Raw genomic sequence first — 23635 nt, forward strand, 5'->3', positions numbered from 1 at the left:
AATTCTGGCTTGTGATTCATCCAGGCCAGCATTTTGCATGATGTACTCTGCATATATATTAAATAAGCAAGGTGACAATATACATCCTTGTCGTACTCCTTTTCCTATGCTAAACCAATCAGTTGTTCCATATCCGGTTCTAACTGTTGCTTCTTGACCCTTATACAGGTTTCTCAAGAGACATGTGAGGTGGTCTGGTACTCCCATCTCTTTAAGGACCTGCCATAGTTTGTTGTGATCCACACAGTCAAAGGCTTTAGCATAGTCAATGAAGCATATTTTAGGTTAATTAATTCATAATTTTAATTTATATGCAAGAATTTATGAATTCAGAGTTAGTTGTCCTGGAAACATCACTAATGTCATCAAAGAAAGAAAACAAACAAACAAACAAAAAACCCAGCCAAGAATTTCTTCCATATGGTTGCTCAAAAACAGAAGGCTGTAAATTAACTTGCTGGAAAAAAAGGAATCTAAAATTGTCTCCCCTCCCCCACCTGAATGTATTAATATGGAAACTGCAGAATGAACAAATCTATCCAAGTTGATTGATAATAGTTCATAAACCGGAATCCGTCCTGATACAAACTAAATCTCCTTAAACTAAAATATTGAGCAATAAAAATGTAAAAACAAATTAGTGGTATGCTGACATAACTGACTGGAACACAAACAGGAAAAAAAATAAGAAAATGCTTAGAATAAAGAAAGAAGGCTTGATCTTTTGTAGCTGTAGCACTGATACCAAGCCTTGTATGCTAAGTCAGAATTCATTCCTGGACTTCTCTGGCTAAATGAATATGACACTTCTAATGTCATAGTTCATAAATTTTACTCTCAGATGGGCAAAGTAGCATGGTTTGCCCACACTTCACATGATTCCTGAGATACACCGTTTTTCCTGTGTGGCTGCCATTCCTCCTTGTCCAGTTCAGTGGAGCTATTTGGGACATGGAGATACTGTTCTCTGACAGCTCTAAGCACTTGCACAGACTAAAGAGAGTAACAATACCTACCTTGCTTACATTGCAAAGGGTGCATAGGATGTCCCAGTTCAAAAAGTAACAGTAGTGTAATAGGGTTTTTTTAAGGACCAATCAAAATATCACAACATAGTGAACAAGCTTTCAGTTTCCCAGGATCCTCAATCATGTTGGATCAATAGCAACAGTAAGTGTTAGGGAAGTAATATTTCAGGACCTCATGCAGGAACCCGTACTTTGAAGCTGGGGGAGGGAGTGGGATGCAGGGTATGTTGCAGGTTTAATTTGATGAATCTGTGCTGAGTGCAGAACAGGTTTCAAGATGCACTAAAGGTTACTGGAATGTATTAGGAGGAGGAGGAGGAAGAAGAAGAAGAAGAAGAGGAACAGGAACAACAAGAAGAAGCTTTCCTATTTTCCTAGGTATTTTGATGTATCTCCAGCACTGCAGGTTTTTATTGTAAAGAAACAGGCAGAAGAAAATTGTGGTAGGTCCCAAACAGTCTTCTTACAGCTTTCCAAGACTCACAACTCTGAACTGCTTTCATACTATTGGCTGAATGTTAAATAGTTTGCCCTATGCATATCCTTGCATTTTCAGTTTTAAGTCAGGTGGGTGAGGTCAGTCTGCAGTACCAGGGGCTGGCTGAGCTTGAGACCCCACAGTTTCTCTCATTTTCCTGATTCTATGCTGGTGTGATTTTGGGTCAGTCATAAGTTCTTTCAGAGCTGTTCTCTCAAGGGCAGTCATCAAGAGAGCTCTCTCAGCCCCACCTATCGCACAGGGTGTCTGTTGTGGGGAGGGGAAAAGGGATTGTAAACCCCTCTGAGTCTCCTTTGGGTAATGAAGGGCGGGGCATAAATCCAATTTCCTTTCCTATTCCTCCTCTTAGCTTTCTCTCACTCCCACCTCTCCCTTCCCTTCCTCCCCCCTGCAGCTTCTTTCCTTTATTTCTGGTAGAATTTTCTTTGCAGGCTGGGATGAATGAAGGTAAAAGCTGTAACTTGGTGTCTTATGTTCTCATTTCTGGGTACGAGTACAAATAATATTACATTTTTTTCACATGGAAACTTACCCCACCCCGGTGTTCTTCAGGTAGACTGATAGCTTCATTGCAGCATAAACTTTTATGGATTAAAGTTTAATTTTCAATTACATAAAGAATAATTGCAGGTGGCATTTATATTATACAAGTGGGGGACATGCAAGGAGTTGCTGGGGGAAGTTCTTGTTTTCCCCACCTCCACTATTTCCTCTTTTGCTTCACTGAAAGCCTCCATAGCCTCTTTTCCTGTTTCCTTTTCTGTTTCCTGTTCACCAGCCTATCTACCTTTACCTCTCCCCACGCTTCTAACCACTACATCAAACAGACAGTCCCCAAATCCTCATCTTTCTCTGCTTCCTTTTATTCTTCCTACCCACCCACCAAACAACCAACCTTTTAACTTTCCTTCATCTTCAGCTACATTTATTATTTATTTCATTTAAACCAAATGGGGACCCAAAACAGCTCACATCAGTCTCCTTTCCTCTGTTTTATCCTCTCAACAATCCTCTGAGTTTGGTTAGGCTGAGGACATATGACTGGGTGGCCCCAAGTCACCCAGTGAGCTCCCATGGTGGAGTGGTGATTCAAATATGGGTTCCACAGATCCTGTTCTAAAACAATAAAAACTACACCATACCTGCTATTGAAGGGTGGCTTGCTGTTGAACAGGAGCAAACAGCTGTGTCTGGGCTGGTGGTATCAAGTCACCCCAGTGGCTGCGGCTGACTCTGGCCCAGATGAGTCCTCCCTCAAAGGCCAAAGCAGCCCTCAAAAGTGGCCTGTCACCTCCCTCTGCTTTTTACTGATAGAAGCCAAAGATTGAAAACTGGCAATACTATTGTGTACTGCAACAGAATTTACACAGGTGGCATTTGCTTCTTAAAACAAAAAATGCACCAGGTGATTAAGCCCCTCTAAAATAAGAGACTCACAGGTGCTGAATCTATTATTTTAGACAGGATTAATCACCTGGTTAATCACGCTGAACTGCAGGCTGTGGAAGGTCAGGAGTTCAGGAGTTCAAGACCCGGGTGCCGCATGATGGAGTGAGCTCCCATCTCTAGTTCCAGCTCCTGCCAACCTAGCAGTTCGAAAGCAAGAAATTGCAAGTAGATAAATAGGTACCACTTCGGTGGGAAGGTAACAGCGTTCCGTGCGCCTTGGTGTTTAGTCATGCCGGCCACATGACCACGGAAACATCTTTGGACAGCGCTGGCTCTTCGGCTTTGAAACAGAGATGAGCACCGCAACCCTAGAGTCGGATTCGACTGGCTTTCGAGCAAGGGAACCTTTACCTTTTACCTTTAATCACCTGGTGCACGTTTTTAGTTCAGATTTTTCTGAAATTCTAAGGCTTTTCTCAGGTTAGTGGAAAGATCTGTCTTGTCTGTTCATGGCTCCAGTCTCTGAATTAAAGTATCCACAGACTTGGCCCATTGAGAATTAAATAAATTGATGAGTGGGGACCCACAAGGAACTTGCCGGGAGAACAGTCCCAGCCTCTGTTTCTTCTCCTCTTCCCTACCCCTTTCTGCCACTGTTTCTCTTGGTCTTTCTTTTCCACCCCTTCCCTGTAACTCACCCCCCCGCCCACTCATCAGGCTGCTTCTATGGTTGTTCAGGCTTCTGATCCCTGTACCTCTGCTTGCTTCCATAGCTGCCACCTTGGCAGGACCCAGGGAAGGAGCAGCAGGGATGGCTGAGGGATCCCACACATCTTTTCCTGCCTGGCAGGTGAGAGGGCAAGAACATCCCCATGTCTCTTTGCCTGACTGCCTGCCTCCACATTTGGTGCCTCAGCAGGGTGGAAGCACTGCTGCCTTAGCAGAAGCAGTGGGCTGGTGGCTCTTCCTCTTCCTCTCTTCAGTTTTACCTTCTCATCAGCTGAAGGGGGTAGAGTGCAGCAGCTTCTGTTTATTCTTCCCCACTGTACTTCTCCAGTTTGGTGTAGTGGTTAAGTGTGTGGACTCTAATCTGGGAGAACTAGGTTTGATTCCCCACTCCTCTACTTGCAGCTGCTGGATGATCTTGGGCAAGCCATAGTTCTGTCACAGCTGTCCTTGAAAGGGCCGTTCTCGAAAGAGCTCTCTCAGCCGCACCTACCTCACAGGGTGTCTGTTGTGCGAAGGGAAAGGAGTTTGTAAGCTGCTCTGAGACTCCGATTGAAGGGCAAGGTATAAATCCAATCTCCTCCTCCTCCTCCCTCTTCTACCACCTACTTCTGAAGAAAAGTTTTGTGTACCTGTGTGTACTTTATAAAGCCCCTTTTTTACTTTTAGGATTTTTCTACTCCCCCCCCCCAGGTTTGTAGAAAGATCTGTTTTGTGTCTACATGGCTCCAACAAATTTAGATAAGTTGATATGATGATATTCATGATGATACAAAAATGTAAAAGGAAGTGTCAAATGAATATGAAATGCAAGGCTGGCTGTGGTGTTTTAACTTCATAATAACCTTGAAAAACCCTGAAAAAAAATCTGGAAAATGGTGATTAGTACAAAATTACCTAACAAAATTCACTATCACTTCATTGGCACCAAGATATTCCTAGAACAGGTCCAGTACTCTAATCACTATGCCATGCAGACTGTCACTCTGGCTGCAGTAAAGCACTCTAGTCACTTAGTGGAGCCACAACCAGGGTCAGTGCCAGGTGGGCAGCCATGTTGGTCTGAAGCAGCAGAACAAAGTTTGAGTCCAGTGGCACCTTTAAGATCAACAAAGTTTTATTCAAGGCATGAGCTTTTGAGTGCAAACACACTTCTTCAGATACAGTATCCTTGACCAGATATAGTATCCATAACCAGAGTATCCTTGATCCAAGGGCTCTTACTACTAGCCACATACCTTATAATGGGGGGAAAGGACAGTTCTTCCCAAAACAACTGAATTGTTAATTTTACTTGTTAATTTTACTTCCAGCTCTTCACCCATTTGGAAACAAAATTGAAATGAATATCTTATAGCTTTAAGGAAAGGTTTCTAAATTAATATCAGAGCTGAGGGTTTTTTTTAAAATACAAACTTCTAAAACTATGGAAAACTTGGTGGACGGCTACCAGTTCTGGCAAGCAAATGATTTGTGAAGCTGTTGCAAGTGTTAATCCCAGCTTTAATATTTCTAATTAATTAACCTTGGCTATAGCAACTGTAAACTGCAAAGCAAGGGATTACTCTGAATTATCAGAGAATAAAATAAATCCATTATTTAAATAGGGAAAAACTTTGAAAACAGCTGCAGAAAACCTACTAAAGCTTTAAATCATATTTAAATAAAGAAACACATGTTAGGTATCCTATTTGATTCACTTAAGAAGCTCACCTTCTTTTAACTAAGCAAAACAACTTTAAGTCTTTCATAGTCATTTTTGGATCATCCTCATCCGAGCTCTCCAGGTTCTCTGTTAATACATACATGGAGCTCACCAGAAGCAGGGGCTTTACCATTTGCAGAAATGCCAGGGACAGCTCACTGTATAGCTGCAGGGAGTGCAGAAGCTAGGGATGAGTAGAGTTTCCTACTCTGTTCCCTTAGTGTTCCAAAATTTCAGTCTGTTTGGCATTTTACTTTTTCTCATTTCTGGTTCAACTAAAAGAATTTCTAATCATATTTTCTATATTGTATGCTTTATATTCTACTGGACTCTGTACCCCAACCATTTCTTTGTCTTCAGCTACTTACACCATACAGTCTACATTGCGGATGTGCATGTGTACATGGGTAAGCTATTGTAAAAAGCAATCTTGATGTAATTTAGTCACAGTATATGATTGCATTGAGTTTCTGAGTGGGATGTTGTACTGATGCATGCACTCCCTCCTGTGCATGGGTAAACATTACACAATAAGAAGGTCACAGTAGAGTGTTATCAGTGATTCTGATATAAAGAGAGAGAGAGAGATCTGTTGATCTCTCTCTCATGTGGTAAACAAAGTAAAGGCTACAGGTAGCTACACATGAAGAGTGCTGTGAACAAAATTCAGAAATATAATAGTAAATTCCTAATGCAGCTATTCTTATTTGGAAGCAGAGAGTAAACTGAGAAGGTCTAATCAGAATCATGCTTAGGTCTGTTCCGTGGCTCTTGCTCAGAAGAAAGTATTCTTAGGATTGTGCAAGAAGTGCAAGAAGGATTGTGCAAGAAGTGCAAGTATGCAAGTATGGGGGGATTTTTCCATCACTGAAATATATATATATATATATATATATATATATATATGACTTGAGACCAGGACATTTGAATGGCAGCTTGAGCCAACATTCCTGGCAATCAGGGCCTTTTTTCCTGGGGGAAGGTGCCGGAATGGAGTTTTGGAACCTCTTTGACAGAACTCTTTTAAAAATGTTTAAAAGTTCATTTTTTATTGAAAGTTTTATAAACAATTTGAACAGTGAATGCAATACAAGGTTGTCATCATAACTAAATATGATACAAAGGTAAACAATAATACAGTTGTATTTGTTAAACAACTATGTTCCCATGTGCGTTAGCGTTCTATAAGGGTAAAATGAGAGCTCAGACCATAAATAGTAAAGAGTTAGAGACAAAGCCAGTCCACATAGTGAGGATTAGGAGGTGTTATGTCATGTATTGAATAAGAGGAAACCATGTTTTGATGAAAGTGGAGTGTGAGTTTGTGACTTTGCGAGTGCTTTCTGTATAGGCCTCAGCAATCTTGTCCATTACCAAGTGTTCTCAAAACTTATTCATGTTCATATATCTGGTGGGTCGGGGGATTTCTGCGAAGCCACCACAGTCAATCTGGCTGTTGCTAGAAGGGTAGAGCTTTAACATGTCTGTGTTTTGAGAGTCCCTGTCCACAAGGAGTAAAAGTATAGTGGCTGGATTTAGAGGCAGTTGATGAGAAGTGATTTTAGCAATTTCATCTACCACTTGCTTCTAAAAGGAGCGTATCACAGGGCACGCCCACCAACAATGAAAGAAGTCACTGATTTCTCCACATCCTTTCCAGCAGAGATGATTATATGTGGAGTGCATATGTTGCAGTCTTGCAGGAGAAAGGTACCACCTTGTATGGAGCATGAAGAATTGTAGCCTGATAGAAAAAAATCTGGATTTACAAGTATGTGAGTCCCAGATTTCCATTCATTGTTGAGTGGTCAATTCTTTATGGAGGTCCTTGTGCCATGCAATTCTATTAGCTGTTGGTTTGTTTTTTCCATCTTCCAGCAGGGCCTTGTAAAGGAGTGAAAGTTTTCCTTTGGATTGGTCAGGAGATTTGTCTAGAATGCGTTCAAATATAGTTTTGGGTCTGGAGAAAGTTCCCTGATCTGTGACCCAGTCTATCAAACTCTTGAGTTGATAAAATTTCAGCCAAAATATTTTAGAGTTGAGCAAGTCCTCAAAATGCGATTTGGGATGAAGATGTCCTCTCAGGGCGAGATCCTGTAGTCTGCAGATTCCAGCGCTGGTCCACTTCAGAAAGGCTTCAGGTCCCAATCCCGGAATGAACCACGTTTGATTGGTGTAGGTGGACAGGGGAGAGACTGTTGGGGCCAAAGCTTTCCTATGCATGTCCCAAATTCTTAAGGTTGAATCTAAGAAAATATTTTGGGTTATGGTCTTGGATCTATGTGCTTTAGGTATCCAGACAGCTTCTTGGAGAGAGAAAGGGCATACAGCTGATTGTTCGATGTGGCTCCAACCTGTAGATAGTGGTTGCTGAAGCATCCTTATTACATTCGTTAGAGCTGCTGCGTGATAATACCGGTTTAGTAAGGGAATTCCCAATCCTCCCTTGTAACTTGGTCTGGTGAGGTGATGGTGGTCCACTCTAGATTTCATTGAGTTCCATAAGAAAGTGGTCAATGTACATTGCCACTTAGTGAGCTCTTTCTCCTCAAAGAAGATGGGTATCATTCAGAACAGATATAAGAAGCATGGAAAGATAAAGCTTTGAATCAGTTGTAATCTGTCTGCTAATGAGAGCTGATGTTCATTCCAGTCCCAGATTTTCCCTTGTATTTCTTTATGTGTCCTGTGAAAATTACAGTCCAATAGTTTATCCAAGTTGATGGGTATTTGGATTCCAAGGTGCCTCCACTCAGAAGTAATCCATTTGTAATTAAATTTGCTTTGTATGTTCAGCCTGGTCTTCTTAGGAATCAAGATAGGGTATATTTCAGATTTGTTTGTGTTTAGCTGTAATCCTGAAACACTGCCGAACCTGGATATGATATCAGCTATGACTGGCAGTGATTCCAGCGGGTCAGAGACATACAGGGCCAAGTCATGTGCATACATCATTATTTTATGCTCTCTGCCGTCTATGTTGACTCCTTTAAAAAATTATTGTTGCGTAAATCTTCAGCCAATGGCTCAATGGCGAGGGCAAAAATAAGTGGCGAGAGCGGGCATCCTTGCCTCATTCCCCTTGAGGGAAAAGATAAAGCTGAATTTAGGTTGTTAATTCTCACTCTGGATCTGGTATTCCGGTAGAGTACCCTTAATGCCAATAAAAAATTGGAGCCAAACCCCATGCATTCTAAACGTGCCAACAAATATGAGATTTCTATGGAATCGAAGGCCTTCTCGAAGTCTGAGGCCAAAATCAAAGCTTCCATCTTAGAGTGCCTTCCATGTAAGATTATATTTAGGGACTGCCTTATATTGTCCATTATCTGTCTGTTAGGGTTGAACCCCGTTTGGCCGGAATTAATAAGTTCAGGGCCCACAATTTTAAGACGATTCGCCAGAATTGTTGAAAACAGTTTGGCATCGTTGTTAATTAAAGCTATGGTTAAAAGTTCATGAGTTTTCAATATACAGGTTGAGAAATTCATTTCCCTCTTGAGAGTTCCAGCACCTCTTTTTTTTTTTTTTTTTTGAAGAAGCCACCCTGCTGGCAATTATGAACTCCTTCAGATGTCTTGTGCTGTGTATTCCTGACATAATAATAACAGTTGCTTCCAGAGACAAGGCTTTCTAAACTGGAGTAAGCTAAACAAATCAAATTTGGCACTAGCTAAACTGCTGCAAAGAAGGGTTTTTTCCCCCTAAAGAGGCCCACTTTTAATGACTCTTGCTCATGATTGACCTCTCATACATGCCCTAAGGCTTTTTGTCTGTTTGGGGTTTTTTTGGGGGGGATGTGATAGCAGGATAGTAGAATGTAACTGTTTTATAGGGCAATGCTAAGAATGCTTTCTTGGGAGTAAGCTCCATTGAGAAAACTTGAGTAGGATTCTGAGTAGAGACATACTTAGGACACACTGGAAAATATTCAGATAAATAAATGTTATTCTAGAAGATGTTGACTAGTAATTAATCTATCCCCAAATGTAGCCATTTTGAATAATAACTAGGAAATAATCTCAGACCTTATTCTGCTCCAAGGGAGTGTTGGATAATATTTCCAACCCAGTGCGGTAAAGGAAATGTGTTAAACTAAAAAGGCTGATATAAAAATTGCATGGCTCTTGTCTACAAACTCTGGTGTACAGGGCTATAAAAGTAATTTACTGGCATTGTTATTGCTTAATGGCAATGATCATATCTGTAGACCATAATTAATATATGATGAGAAGATCCCTCCAGTTAAAATGCATTATAAGCTCTCAGAGGAAAGTAAACCCAGAACTTTTCCATGCTTTTCCTGCTTATGGTTTTATCTGGTTCTTCCCCCCACCCCCACAACCCCTCAGGATTTAAAATGCCCAATGCTGGAGATTTCGCAGTCAAAAAGTTATCATTTCAGGAACTCTAGAGATATGAAGTTGATTAACAAGCACCCTTGGGTGACAGTGAAGAACAGTTACTTATTTTTGGTTGAGGAAAATACATATATAGTAATGCTGAAAGGTGCATTTGTGTATATCCTAAAACAGTATAGGTTCCCTAAAGAAATATCATGCATATGTTTATGCATAGTATACCAGTTATTTTCTTCTAACTATATTCTGGTCATAGTATAGCTAAAGTAATCTAAATATACTGATATTTTTAACATGCAGTCAACACAGGTGTCAGTTGCTTTCCTCATTTCGCTTGGAGCTGCACATGAAATTTGTGTGTATCTGTCAGCTTGTCTATTCTTCATTTTAGAGACTGTCAGAAATAATCAGCTTGCTCTCTCCTTTTTACTCAGGTGCAAATGGAACCCCACTTGCCTCATAACTGCCAAGGGATACAGCCCACACAGTGCTAGCTATTTACACTGGAGTAGTATCACTCAGCCATGGAACATGCAGATGTGTAAATAGCCCTCACATTCACCACAGCAGTAGATAAATGTTGATATGGAAATTGCATTTGCCAGTGTTCTCTGATATTTACTATAAATATCACAAAGCAAATTCTATTTCCTGGAGAGGAAAAAAATTAATTATGTGATCCATTGATAGATAAGAGCACTTGGACAGCTTTGAAGTGAGGTCCGCACTTGGGTGAGGTCCGGCTCTTCGTCCCGATTCTGCCTATAGCCTCTAATGTCCAGTAATGGCTGATATCTGATGTTCTATGCAATGAAAGTGATTTTGTCTCATTCAAAAATATTCTGATTACTTAAGGCACACATATGTATTTTGGAGTTGCTGGTGCATGGTTTTTATTACAAATACATAAATGTATGAGACCAGTGGCAACTTTAAGACCAACATAGCTTTATTCAAGCTGTAAACTTTCATGTGCATGCACACTTCTTCAGATCTATTGCTTCAGACCAATATGGCTATCTACATAATATGTATGATTATAGTGGCAGTGTGTCTAGTAATACGTTCCATGTTAATGTTGCATTATTTCCAAAAGTGGCAGTTTTAGTTACTCTCAATGCAAGTGGTGTTCTAAAACTATATTAATGCATGACCTCACCTATATGTATGTTGATCCTTTAAAAGGTAAAGGTTTCCCTTGCTCGAAAGCTAGTCAAATCCAACTCTAGGGGGCAGTGCTCATCTCCATTTCCAAGTCAAAGAGCCAGCACTGTCCAAAGACCAGTGTCTCTTATTTGTGTAGAGACCTGTATATTTTCATTTTCTCTAGTATACAATTTTCCCACATTTATGTATCACATTTGAGGAATCACATGAAATTTCCAGGCTACCCCAGGGTTCTTCTGCCAGTTACAATCCTCTGCAGATGTTCCATTCGTGAGAACTGGCAACCCACCATCCATACATATCAGGAGCATGATTAGGGTTGCCAGGTCCTACCTGGCTGCTAGCAAGGGGAATCCTAATCCTTGCTGGAGTTTTGGTGCATGCACAAAGTGTGCATGTAGTGATGACATCACCCAGAAGTGAAATCATCATATTTCCAACATTGGGAACAACAATCTAGGTTTTAGGCAAAACTTTATGGGTTTTGTGGCCTCAGAACCATAGAGTTTTGCCCAAAACCTAGAGCATCAGTCCTGACATAGGAAACACGATGACATCACACCCGGGTGATGTCATCATGCCGGTGCCAGGAGGGGGCTTCTCGGGGGTGGGGCTTCCCCTGCCAGCCAGCTGGGCAACCACAGATTGGGCCCCACAAAATCGGGGAATCCCCTGGCCCCACCAGGGGAATGGCAACCCTAAGCATGATACTTGTGATTGCAGTATTGTATGAATTGTGCGATGTGAGTATTTTATGTGAGGCCAGGTTCTATTTGTTCAAACCAGAACCTTGATTGTCCAGAATTCTGGTTGATGTGAATGGAGGCTGTACTTGCATGGAAAATCCATGTATTATCCAGTTCACATAAAATGGTAACCATGAATAGCACATTTCCAAAACTAGAACCACAAACTACATACTCAACTGAATCAGGGAAAAGAACCAATTATCCTAACCCTTCCCGCAATGTTGCTTTGGCTTCCTTTATTGTTAGAGTGATCAACTTTTTTTCCTTTAAGTCTGATTTAAGAATAAGTAAAGACAGGTGAAAAGATCCAGAAAATCCTAGTTTGAAATCATTCACATTCCATTAACTCAAGACTTCCAGTTACTACTTTATCAATGGTGACACGACACAATGAAAAAGTAAAAACTTCCAAGAATTAAACATGCCCCTTTTCAAATAATAATTCAAAGAGTGCAACCAACAAAAATAGTAGCTACTAATTTTATTCTATTATTACTTTTAATAGATCAGCTGTCTTTATACTTGATATTTTAGAGTTCAGTGTTTTTATGAGAAAGAACTGCCTGATCAATATGTGGAACAGGAAATGTCATCCCCAATTTTGTCAATGATCTTTTGCTGAAGCACAGTAAACACAGGTTTACATCTTGATATAATTTTTCAGAAAAATGTTGCTCTTTAAAGCAAAAACATGAAAGGAAAACACAGAGCCCCAAATCAACAATGACAAAATACCCCTCTTGAGAATGTTGATAGTGAACAGGATGATCATTACATCATGATAGAAAACAAAGATACAGTGGAGATGCACTAAATGTAAGTTATCATCACATTTTAAAGGGAGTTACTTATACAAGTATGACATCGATTCTGCCTATAGCCTCTAATGTCAATGGCAGTCTTCTCAGTAGCTTTAACAGACGATTCTAAAACATTCAGGCCATGAGCCTGCTTATGAGACACCCCATGGAACTCGTTTACATTGTGGGACAGGTCTGCATGAGTCTTTTAAAAATCCCTTTACATTTATGATACAATGAGATCGAAATTATATTTGGGATCAGTTTTTCATAGCATACTTTCAATCTTATTTCAAAAGCACATGCCACTTCTATCCATAATTTAATATAAGATGGTGTCAGCCTCCCCCTCACCTGTGATGGAGTCTGGGGCTTTAGCCACCTCCAGAGTCCTTTCTCAGCCCTGTGGAGGGTTAGGAGCCTAGTCCCTATTGTTCTTCCAGAGCCAAGCTCTGGCTGTTCGCTGGCCCCTGGTGGTGGTCAGCATACACTACAGAGGGGAAGGGGGCCATGGCACCCTTGTCTCCTTCTCTCTCCAGCCACGTACCTCTCCTCTTGCACTTGGGTGAGGTCCGGCTCTTCGTCCCTGGCTGCCTTCCAGCCTGCCTAGAAAAGGTTTTCCTGGACTCTCCCACCTCTTGAGGTCCTGGAGCTTGGCCCTGATGACTGGCAGGAGCCCTGGTCACTGAGGTCCTTCCTAGGATTCTGACCCTCTTGCCAGCACCCTCTGAGCCCTGTTCAAAGGCCCATGGCTTCAATCCAGCCAGATATAAAGAGGTAGGGGTTGCTACTTGCCTTCCTCCCTGCCTTCCAGAGGGCATGCCCCACCTTTGGTCACTCTCCCCACCTCAAAGCCTTCCCCGTGGTCTGGCTGTGGGGATGGGGCTGTTGAAGCTGCTCTCTGGGACTGTCTTCCTGGTCTCTTGTGGGCCTGTCCTGGCAGGGTGCAGCTTCAGGGACTTATTTTTCAGTTGCTACATTGGCTGCTGAGTCTCTGGGTGTTCAGCTTCTTGTGTCTTTCTTCTATGGGGCTGACTCTCCTGGGTAGGGTTGCCAAACCAGGGGTCCCACACTTTTGGGGGGATTCTATCCACTGCCAGCCAGCTAGCTGTCGGGGGAAGCCCCGCCCACAAGCCTCAACACCCCCAGCCACCCCTCTCCCTTCTCTCTTGAGAGAGAGGAGAGAGAGGGGTAGCTGCGGGCTATGCGCCCAATCTCCATGGAGATCAGGCACACAGGGGGGCCCTTTAAGTGCAGGGAGCTGGCGTTCCCCACCCTGCACGCGCCCAGTCTCTGCGGACATCGGGCACATGGGAAATGCCGGCTCCTTGCATTTAAAGGGTCCCCTTTAAGTGCAGGGAGCCAGTACCGCTAGAAGATCGGGCAGGCAGGAGGACATCCCCAACATGACGTCAGCACGTTGGGGATGCCCCACCCCCTACAGGAACACCCCCCGAAGTTCCCCACTGGGGTGAAGATGGGACTTGGCAGCCCTACTCCTGGGACCAGCTTGCTCCCAGATGTGGTTGTAATGGAAGAAGCCCCATCACTGAGATGATTGCAGGGGAGGTTTGGGCAAACCTGGACAAATTTTAACATTGTAGAATTCCTCCCTCTGTTTATGAACATAGACTGTGGGCTTCATGTGTGGTTCACCATCCCTGAGATCATAACTACTCATTTTCCAATGGTATGGAATGGATAGTACTAGATGTCAGCTCACTGCATATATGGCTTGTGCACACAAAGCATTCATCCTCTTCGGTGGGGTGAAAATACAGGGAAACATTGTGACACAACAAAACAGTTTCAGTATATAATATAAACCTATTGATTTTTGAGGAGGTAATTTATGTTTAAGAACAGGATTTTTGCTTTAGAGTGCCATATATATGATGACAAAGATGTTGAAAACAGCAAGCCCATGTCCTCCCCCCCACACACACACCCCAAATCACATCCTCACATTGTACTTTTCTCTATCCCAACTTTCCAATGAAATTACTCATGCGAAACGGCATAGCTATGACAAAGGAATGGAATTCCTCATGAGGTATTGTTTTAGGATATAGTCTTTGATAATAATCAAAGACTATATCCTAAATCAATACTTCATGACAATACCTAGCTAGCTAGTTGCAAAATTAACTATGAAAATTTTGCATTTGGAACCATAGAATTTTAATGCCCTACTTATATGGCTGGTGTGCTGCTTCAATCCAGTCCCAATTTTAAATAAGATAAGAAATTACTGTTGGCTCTTGGGGAGCCATTGGCTGCCTTGTTTAAAGCAACCAATAAGAACAGCTCTGCAGATGTTATTTGAACTTTGTCCTGCTTTCTGCAGAAGGCTTGTGCTGTGAGTTGGTCTACTTACCATCCCTGTGGATAATGTGGTATTAGTTGGTCATATGTTGAAGGGCTGAGCAGGAATTTTTGGACCACCTTCAAATTTGCCTGGTGAGTGATAGTATTCATTATTTGGGCTTGGTCTTTGCACTGGTTAGGCCATAATTAGTTTGGCCAGAAATACTGTGAGTACATTTAGGGCTAATTCAAAAGTATCCTGTGACATCTAAGGATAAAATGTCATCCTCTAGCAAGGCCAGCACTGGTTGAAGCTGATGGGTGGGTTAGGGAGGTGATGTCTTTAGTGGATGAACAATGTCAACTAGTTGCTGAGGCAACATGTGGGAGGAGGGAGATGAGTCCTCACACTTCAAGACATTTTCTATGGTCAAGTGATGATAAACAAAATCAGAGGTAATGATAACCAAGTATGGATCCAGGGTGGGCTTGCCCCAAAACAGTGGTAGGCAATGTTCCCTCTAAGCTGTAGAGTCTTGTGAGCAAAAATGCTACTTTGTGAGCTACTGGCATTAAAGTTGTGAGTGAGCAATTTGGTTACTGCATAAATTAGTTTGCTCTGGGGTCATCCTTCACGAGCTAAGACAAAAATGTGTGAGCCGGAGGGTAAAAAACTGTGAGCTAGCTCACACTAACTCAGCTTAAAGGGAACACTGGTGGTAGGTATGATAGGCTGTTTGTTAACAACAATTCCCAGTAATTCAGAGACTGATGTAGATCAGCTATTAGTCAGCTAGTTAATCCACATATGTGTTTTGTACTGGTACAGTGATTTTTTTTATTAAAGGAGAGAAGTGTCCCATATTTGATCATTTCTTGTCTTTTGGTAACCATAGTGCTTGATGGTGTGTAAATTGTCAACTGTTTTCCTGAATGGAGCTTTTCGTCTGAGAAGTAATCAAGTTGATGGGAGCCAAAGTTAAAGAACATGTTTGCCTCAGTATGTCACTGTACTGATGTGTACATGAAAGGAACTGTCAAACTTCCAACATACAGGATTATTAAATGGCTGCAACTTTCTTCTCAGTCTCTAATATACAACAGTGCTATGAGAACAACATTTCAGATGAAATGGCAATGTAACAGTTTAGCTTTCTGTAGAGTTCAGAAAAGAGTAAAAAAATCAAGGTCAGATCAAACAACAGTCTTTAATCATTAAACTCCAATGAAGTTCACTTAGCAATAAGAATTTGTCTGTGGAAAGAACTAAAGAACAATTTAATGGCTTCCTTCAAATTATTTACCTGGTTTCCTCATTCAAATACTTGTTCTCATTTTGATAGCATGTTGCCAACTCATACACAGCTCTTTTCTTATACAGAGTTATGGTTAGTGAAGTACCTAAAGTTCACATTTACTTGGGCCAGAATATAAACTTGGCCAAGTCATAATGTTTGGTTGCATTACTATATCTGGCATTTCTCTCAAATGCTCTTCTGCAACTTGGATTGCAATGGAGGCATACCCCTGTCCCCCTGCCACACCTTGAATACTCTGATGGAAGAAGTCCAGATTCTAATAAAGCTCCAGGTCTGGATTGGGTTCCAGGGAAACTTTAAAAATTGAATAAAAATTGGTGGGCTCCAGTTTTGGCTACATTATTTACCATCATCAATGCACTGGGGGAAATTCTCAATGTGATGCATGAAACCATAATTCTTCTGATCAATAAAAAGGGCTGTTATGACCTGCCCACTAACCACTGTCCCATTTGTTTGTTATCAGTCCCTGGCAAATTATATGCAGCATACCTTCAGACAAAGTTGCAACAATAGATTGAAGCTTTCTCAGTTATTGGTCCAGAACAGATAGATTTATGGGGAGGTTCATCTACTATTCACCATGCTTATACTCTTTCCTTCCTCAATGACAGATATATATCTTCTTGACATAAAAGGAAGCTATATTCAGCATTTATCGATTTACATGCTGCTTTGATTCAATCTCTCATCCTCATCCTTGGGTTAAATTGAAATGTTTAAATATCCATGATAGATTGTTATTTCTCATTTAAATGTACTCTGCTTCCTTGGTGTAGGTTAGATGTCCTGTTTCTGGAAATTATTCAAACCCTATCTTTGTGACAAAAGGTGTTCAATAGGGCTGGGTTTTAGCACCGTAATTTTTAAATCTAGATCTATATGACTTGCCTCATAGATTAACCCATAGCAAATTTCATCCACCTAGATTGAGTTTTCATCTCATTTCTGTTCTGTTTTATGCAGAGGATGCTGTAGTTTTGTCCTGCACCAGAGTAAGACTAAAGCACACATTTCATGCAATGGCAGACTTCTGTAAAGAGAACCACATTGTAATTAATTCTAAATTTAATATTTTGGTATTTCAGAAGTCGGGCCTTTATAAAAGTTTCAAATTGACTTGGATTTTAAATGGTCATCATAAGATGATAACAAGAAGGTACATTATCTTTGTTATTTGGGATACGATTTTTGCCATCTAATAAATGGACTGCACATTAAAATTATGTACTTGAGATAATTAAAATTCATCTGTCTGCAATTTTAAGGTTTTCCCATTAAGTTGGTGGCCAATATATTCCTATGGCTCTTGCAGTATATTGTGCTAAGATCTTGTCTCTTCTGCTCTATGCAGCTCCTTTATGGGTGTCTGCAATTTCTGCTAAAGTGGAATCAGCTCAGGCTTTCCTTCTTTGGGCCCTATTGTGGCCCCCAAAATGCATCTCTAATTCCAACTTGATTTGGAAGCAGGCTATAGTTCCATTATATTGAAGGCTTAAACTGTTTCAGTTGAATTTAGATTCTTTTACTTAGATCATGATTATTTGTCAGTTTATCACATTAGTCACAGCAGGACTACATGTCATCCTGGAGCACATGTCATTCTGGAGCATCTTAGCAGATACAATGTTAAGAAGCACTGGAGTAGCTTAACCATGTTAGGGAGAAAATGTTTGAATTCTTAAAGAAGCAGGATCACGATAGAATTAACCAGGATGCTAAAGGAGTTTGTTCTGCATTTTATTGGGGCTTTTCAACCCCTTTTTTTCCTGTTCAGCAACAATATTTTAACTTTCTTACAGTCCCAATATATTACCTTTGGCAGGAACAGTGGGGTGTTGTGCTGGAGTCCCTCTAGCCCAGAGATCCTGTTCATGTGGAAGAATCACTAACTTATTTTTTCTTTAGTTGTGGTTTATGTTCCACTGAAAGAGCTTGCTTTATAACACCTCTTGTTGGCAAGTTTTCTGTCCACTGCTTGATTTTCACCTTTTATTTCTCTTGGCTGGTAGCAATAAGGGAATTACACTCTCTGTAGTTAAATTTATTCTTTCTGCCGTGAAAGTTAGGAGCTTGTATGTATCATCTAAAACCAGAGATTAATTTCTTCTATTTTCTCATTTTATTTATTTATTTAAAATATTTAATAACTTGGGAATTGTTTTTTGATTCACCCATGTGTTTTGGTGCATAGGTGCTTGAATTTCTGAACAGGAACAGTATTCCAGATGCCAGGACCTCTAGGATATGTATGTTTCCTATGTTATCTGACACTCATAATCGTACACCTTGGAAGAACTACATTTCTATTGTCACAGCATTTGGGACACCAGGAAGGAAGGAAGGAAGGAAGGAAGGAAGGAAGGAAGGAAGGAAGGAAGGAAGGAAGGAAGGAAGGAAGGAAGGGAGTCCTTGCAGAAAAGCTTCACACTGTTGCATGTGGGACACCCTTGTGAGTGATTGTAGGAGGGATTCATAAGCAATCATGCCCCTACCAATATGAATTTGATTGCTCAGAGGTCTGAATTCAGTTTGGAAAAAAAGTGAGGTTTTTTTTTGGGGGGGGCGAGTCTGTTAGCTTGTTGATCTCTACTTAAAATCAAGCCAAAGGGAGTTCCCTCATCACTACTTGTGTCCATTTATGGAGTGATGTTCAGTTATCTTTCAGTTTACCTTTCCTATAACAATCATTATTTATAGTCTTGTACCTTAAACCATCTTCTCAGGATTAATATTCAACTCAATGCACAGTTGAAAACATAAATGACAAATAAATTTGGATATTATTCCCATCCAGTACTAATCTTTGTAGAATGCACGTAACAGCAACAGTAAATTATACAGAGAGCAATTAAATGTTAAATCAGCTAATCTCTCTTTTCAAATTTTCATGGTCTCTGCTTACCTCACTGCTTTATAATGACACCCACATCAAAGTTCACAAAATTTTATTTGACTGTTCAATTTGTTATCTCATAAGATCTCTGTCACAGAATAGTACGGAGGGAAAACAATACTGCTTATTGAAGTTTTTTCCAATGAACTGATTAAAGTTTTTATTTTAATAACATCTTGGATAAACAGAAGATTCAAAACAGCTAATATTTAAGTCTCATGTATGTTTGTCTATCACTTAAAGTATTATCTAAAAATTATTTGGGTCAGTCACCAAGATCCAGAGACGTAACATACAGATGAACAACTGTGCAGACTTTGGAGCATTTCTGTTTCTGATAAAATCACTGCTGTTTCAAATACTGTAGCTGGTTCTTAATTCAATGACTTTTCTGTAGCCTTGAAGCAACTGAACTGACAGGAGAGGACAAATTCTTATGTAGATGCATTGATAGCCCATGCACTGAATTCAGTTACTGTTCCATTTACAATTACTTAGCCTGAATCTAGTGGTTACAAAATGGTGCATTTAACAAATAATTGCCTAAAATATAACCTGTCTCAGAAACTTCAAGTAACCTTTTACACTACCATACAATTTTCTACCTTAATGTCTAATTATTGCTGACAATTAGCTCAATAGTTAACAATCATTTCTCATGAACTAATATTATATATGACTGAAGAGAGCTGTATTTTCTCTTTAGAGCAGTTATTATTGATAGACAACGACTTGGTTCAGGAAACCTTAAGCAATCATATGTATCTATCTGTCTGTCCACCTAATTCAGTTTTATTACTGCCTTTTCCTATGGTAGCTCTGAGTGGCATGCATGGTTCTGTCCTCCTCTTTTATCCTCACAGCAACCTAATGAGACAAATTAGACTGAGAGAGAGAAGCTGGCCAGGAATCCCCCAACAATCTTCATGGAAAAGTGGGGAGTTAAACTCTGATCACTCAGATCCTAGTGTAACACTCGAACTGCTGCAGGACACTGAACATCAATTTCAGCATATGTATTTTGTTTGCATTTATAGTTATTAGAAAACTGTACAGTAACAGTGGCTTTTCTTAATGGGCTAATCATTAACTGTAAAATAATATTATTATGACTGTTCACTACTACTACCACCACCACCACCACCACCATCACTTATTGTCATTATTATTAATTACAATTGTATGTTTATAATATAACTGAGAGAAAACAAAGTTAAAACAGCCACTCGAATTTTCTTATTTGCTATTATATCTCACAGTGTAGATGTAACAAGAATTTATCAACAGTGCAAATGCAGGTGGAAATAGTCAAATCCTTCATTCATTTCACTGGATGGATTTAAGCAATTCATTCTTTCTCAGCCAGTTTAGCTTACAATACTGTTATGACAAGTGTACATCATCCTGAGTTCCTTGGAGGAAGGCCAAAATTCAATGAACAAAAATGAATATTTATTTGAAAAATCAAGAACCCTTTCAAATAATTTTGGAACAAATTCCAAAAAGGATTTGGAAACCATTAGTAGTTCATAGACTAGAGTCCATATAGTCATAAAGCATTACCCAGTTTTATTTTAGATACTTATGATAAATGTACATCCCAATGACAAAAAACTTATTCCCACATTAATATAGTGCTAACCTTTGAAATTGGCCCGGACCTGGACAGCCCAGGCTAGTCTCATCTCATCAGATCTCAGAAGCTAAGTAGGGTGGGCCCTGGCTAATATTTGGATGGGAGACAGCCAAGGAATTCCAGAGTCATGATGCAGAGAAAGGCAATGGCAAATCACTTCTGGACATCTCGTGCCTTGAAAACCCTATGGGGTCGCTGTAGGTCACCCATGACTTGACGGCAAAGACAACAACAAACAACCTTTGGAATTACAGTCAAAGGGTCGATACAATCTGCTTTCCACTAGTGAGAAAGGAAGGAGGGGCACTATTTGCCACCAAATTACCTATGGTGGGAATCATGGATCCTATGTGGACAAAAGCTATGTGGGATGAGGTTGTGTTGAGGAGGGAACTGATGTTTGTGGAAGGGCGCCCAGCATGAACATGTCACAAACTTGGTGCTGTTCATGGTGGTTCATTAATGATTACATTTTCCAGACCGTCTCCTCTCAATTAAATGTCTTATAAAACTCCAAGGCAATGGGGGGGCAGAATTCTCCATCCTTGGAAACACTGATAGGAACACTCAGGCCTCGGTTCCTGCCGAAGCGCACCAGAGCACCACTCTGCCAGTCAGGAGCCCAAGGGGGAGGGCACATAAGCCCTGCCCTCTGCTCCCACCAGCCATCAGTTGGGATGGTGGGGGGGGGTGAAACGTTCCCCCGCCACCCTGAGCCCCGGGGTGGTGGCCTTGGACTCATAGGGGCAAATTCCAGCTCTCACGTGCGAGAGGTCATTCTGGCTCCCCCAGCTCTCCTTCGGGGCTCCTTAAAAAGTTATGGCCACTGCCGCTGTTCTCGGCAGCATCTGCGATGCCTGCGGGGGGGCAGGGCGAAACATTCTCCTGCTTCCCTGAGGCCAGGGTGGTGCCCTTAGACTTGTAGGGGCAAATTCCACCTCTCATGTGATGGCAAATTCCACCTCTCACGTCTGACATCACATGTGAGAGGTCATTCTGCCTCCCCCAGCTCTTGATAGCAGCTCTTTAAAAACTTATGACCACCGCCACTGTTCTTCACGGCAGCTGCGACTCCCGCGGGGGGTGGGGCAAAATGTTCTCCTGCCTCCCTGAGCCCCGGGGTGGTGGCCTTGGACTCGTAGGGGCAAATTCCACCTCTCGCATGTGATGCCACTCCAATATCACACGCGAGAGGTCATTCTGCCTCCCCCAGCTCTCGATAGGAGCTCTTTAAAAAGTTATGGCTGCTGTCGCTGTTCTCAGCGGCAGCTGCAACGCCCGTGCTGGGAGAGGGGTGGGGCAAAATGTTCCCTTGCCTCCCTGAGCCCCAGGGTGGTGTCCTTCGACTCATAGGGGAAAATTCCACCTCTCGCATGATGGCAAATTTCACCTCTCGTTTGTGACATCACATGCGAGAGGTCATTCTGGCTCCCCCAGGTCTCGGGAGGGGCTCTTTAAAAAGTTATGGCTGCTGTCGCTTTTCTTGGTGGTAGCTGCGACGCTCGCGCGGGGAGAGGGGCAGGGTGAAATGTTCCCTTGCCTCCCTGAGCCCTGGGGTAGTGGCCTTGGACTCGTAGGAGCTAATTCCACCTTTCGCATGATGGCAAATTCCACCTCTCGCGTGTGACATCACAAGCGAGAGGTCATTCTGGCTCCCCCAACTCTCGGGAGGGACTCTTTAAAGAGTTATGGCTGCCGTGGCTGTTCTCGGTGGCAGCTGTGATGCCCGCGGGGGGGGGCAGGGCAAAACATTCTTCTGCCTCCCTGAGCTCCGAAGTGGTGGCCTTGGACTCATAGGGGAAAATTCCACTTCTCGCGTGTGATGCCACTCCGACATCACATGCGAGAGGCCATTCTGTCTCCCCCAGCTCTCGGGAGGGGCTCTTTAAAAGGTTATGGCTGCTGTTGCTCTTCTCATTGGCAGCTGTGACACCCCTGCCGGGGGGAGGGGCAGAACAAAACATTCCCTTGTGACATCACAAGCGAGAGGTCATTTTGGCTCCCCCAGCTCTCGGGAGGGGCTCTTTAAAAGGTTATGGCTGCTGTTGCTCTTCTCAGCGGCAGCTGCGACACCCCTGCCGGGGGGGAGGAGCAGGGCAAAACATTCCCTTGTGACATCACAAGCGAGAGGTCATTTTGGCTCCCCCAGCTCTCGGGAGGGGCTCTTTAAAAGGTTATGGCTGCTGTTGCTCTTCTCAGCGGCAGCTGCGACACCCCTGCCGGGGGGGAGGAGCAGGGCAAAACATTCCCTTGCCTCCCTGAGCCCCGGGGTGGTGGCCATGGACTTGTGGGGGAAAATTCTACCTCTCGCATGTGACATCAAAATGTGAGAGGTCATTCTGGCTCCCTCAGCTCTCAGGAGAGGCTCTTTAAAAAGTTATGGCTGACATCACTGTTCTCGGCGGCAGCTGCAACCCCCACGGGGGGGAGGGGTGGAGTGAAACGTTCCCTTGCCTCCTTGAGCCCCGGGGTGGTGGCCTTGGACTCGTAGGGGGAAAATTCCACCTCTCACTCGTGAGAGGCCATTCTGGCTCCCCTAGCTCTCGGAGGTTAGGGGTTTTTTCCACCATAGAGAGCAATGGAGGGGATGGGGCAACCTGTTTGAGGGCCCGTAGAATTGGACCCCCTGGTAGAATGTTCCTGAAACATGGCACAGATCTTGAGGAGAGGCTTCAGCAGCTACCCTGCGATTTTGGAGCCTCTCCCTCAAACCCCCTCTCCTCCATCCCCCAGAATATATCCTATGTTTTTGCCATTGATTTCAATGGCCCATAGGATATAATGGGGCCGAACTGCGGGAAGCTGATTCAGATAATATGAGGAGCATATAGTAAAAAACATAAAAATGAACAATAAAACTTTCTTCAAATACATTAGAAGCAGGAAACCAGCCAGGGAGGCAGTAGGGCCCTTGGATGATGAAGGGGTAAAAGGAGTACTGAAGGATGATAGGGAAATGGCTGAGAAGCTAAATGCATTTTTTGCCTCTGTCTTCACTGTGGAAGATGAGAAGTGCTTGCCCACTCCAGAACCGCTGATTTCAGGAGGGGTGT

Source organism: Gekko japonicus, unplaced genomic scaffold, assembly GCF_001447785.1.
Source record: "Gekko japonicus isolate JY-2015 unplaced genomic scaffold, Gekko_japonicus_V1.1 scaffold380, whole genome shotgun sequence".
Lineage (NCBI taxonomy): Eukaryota > Metazoa > Chordata > Lepidosauria > Squamata > Gekkonidae > Gekko > Gekko japonicus.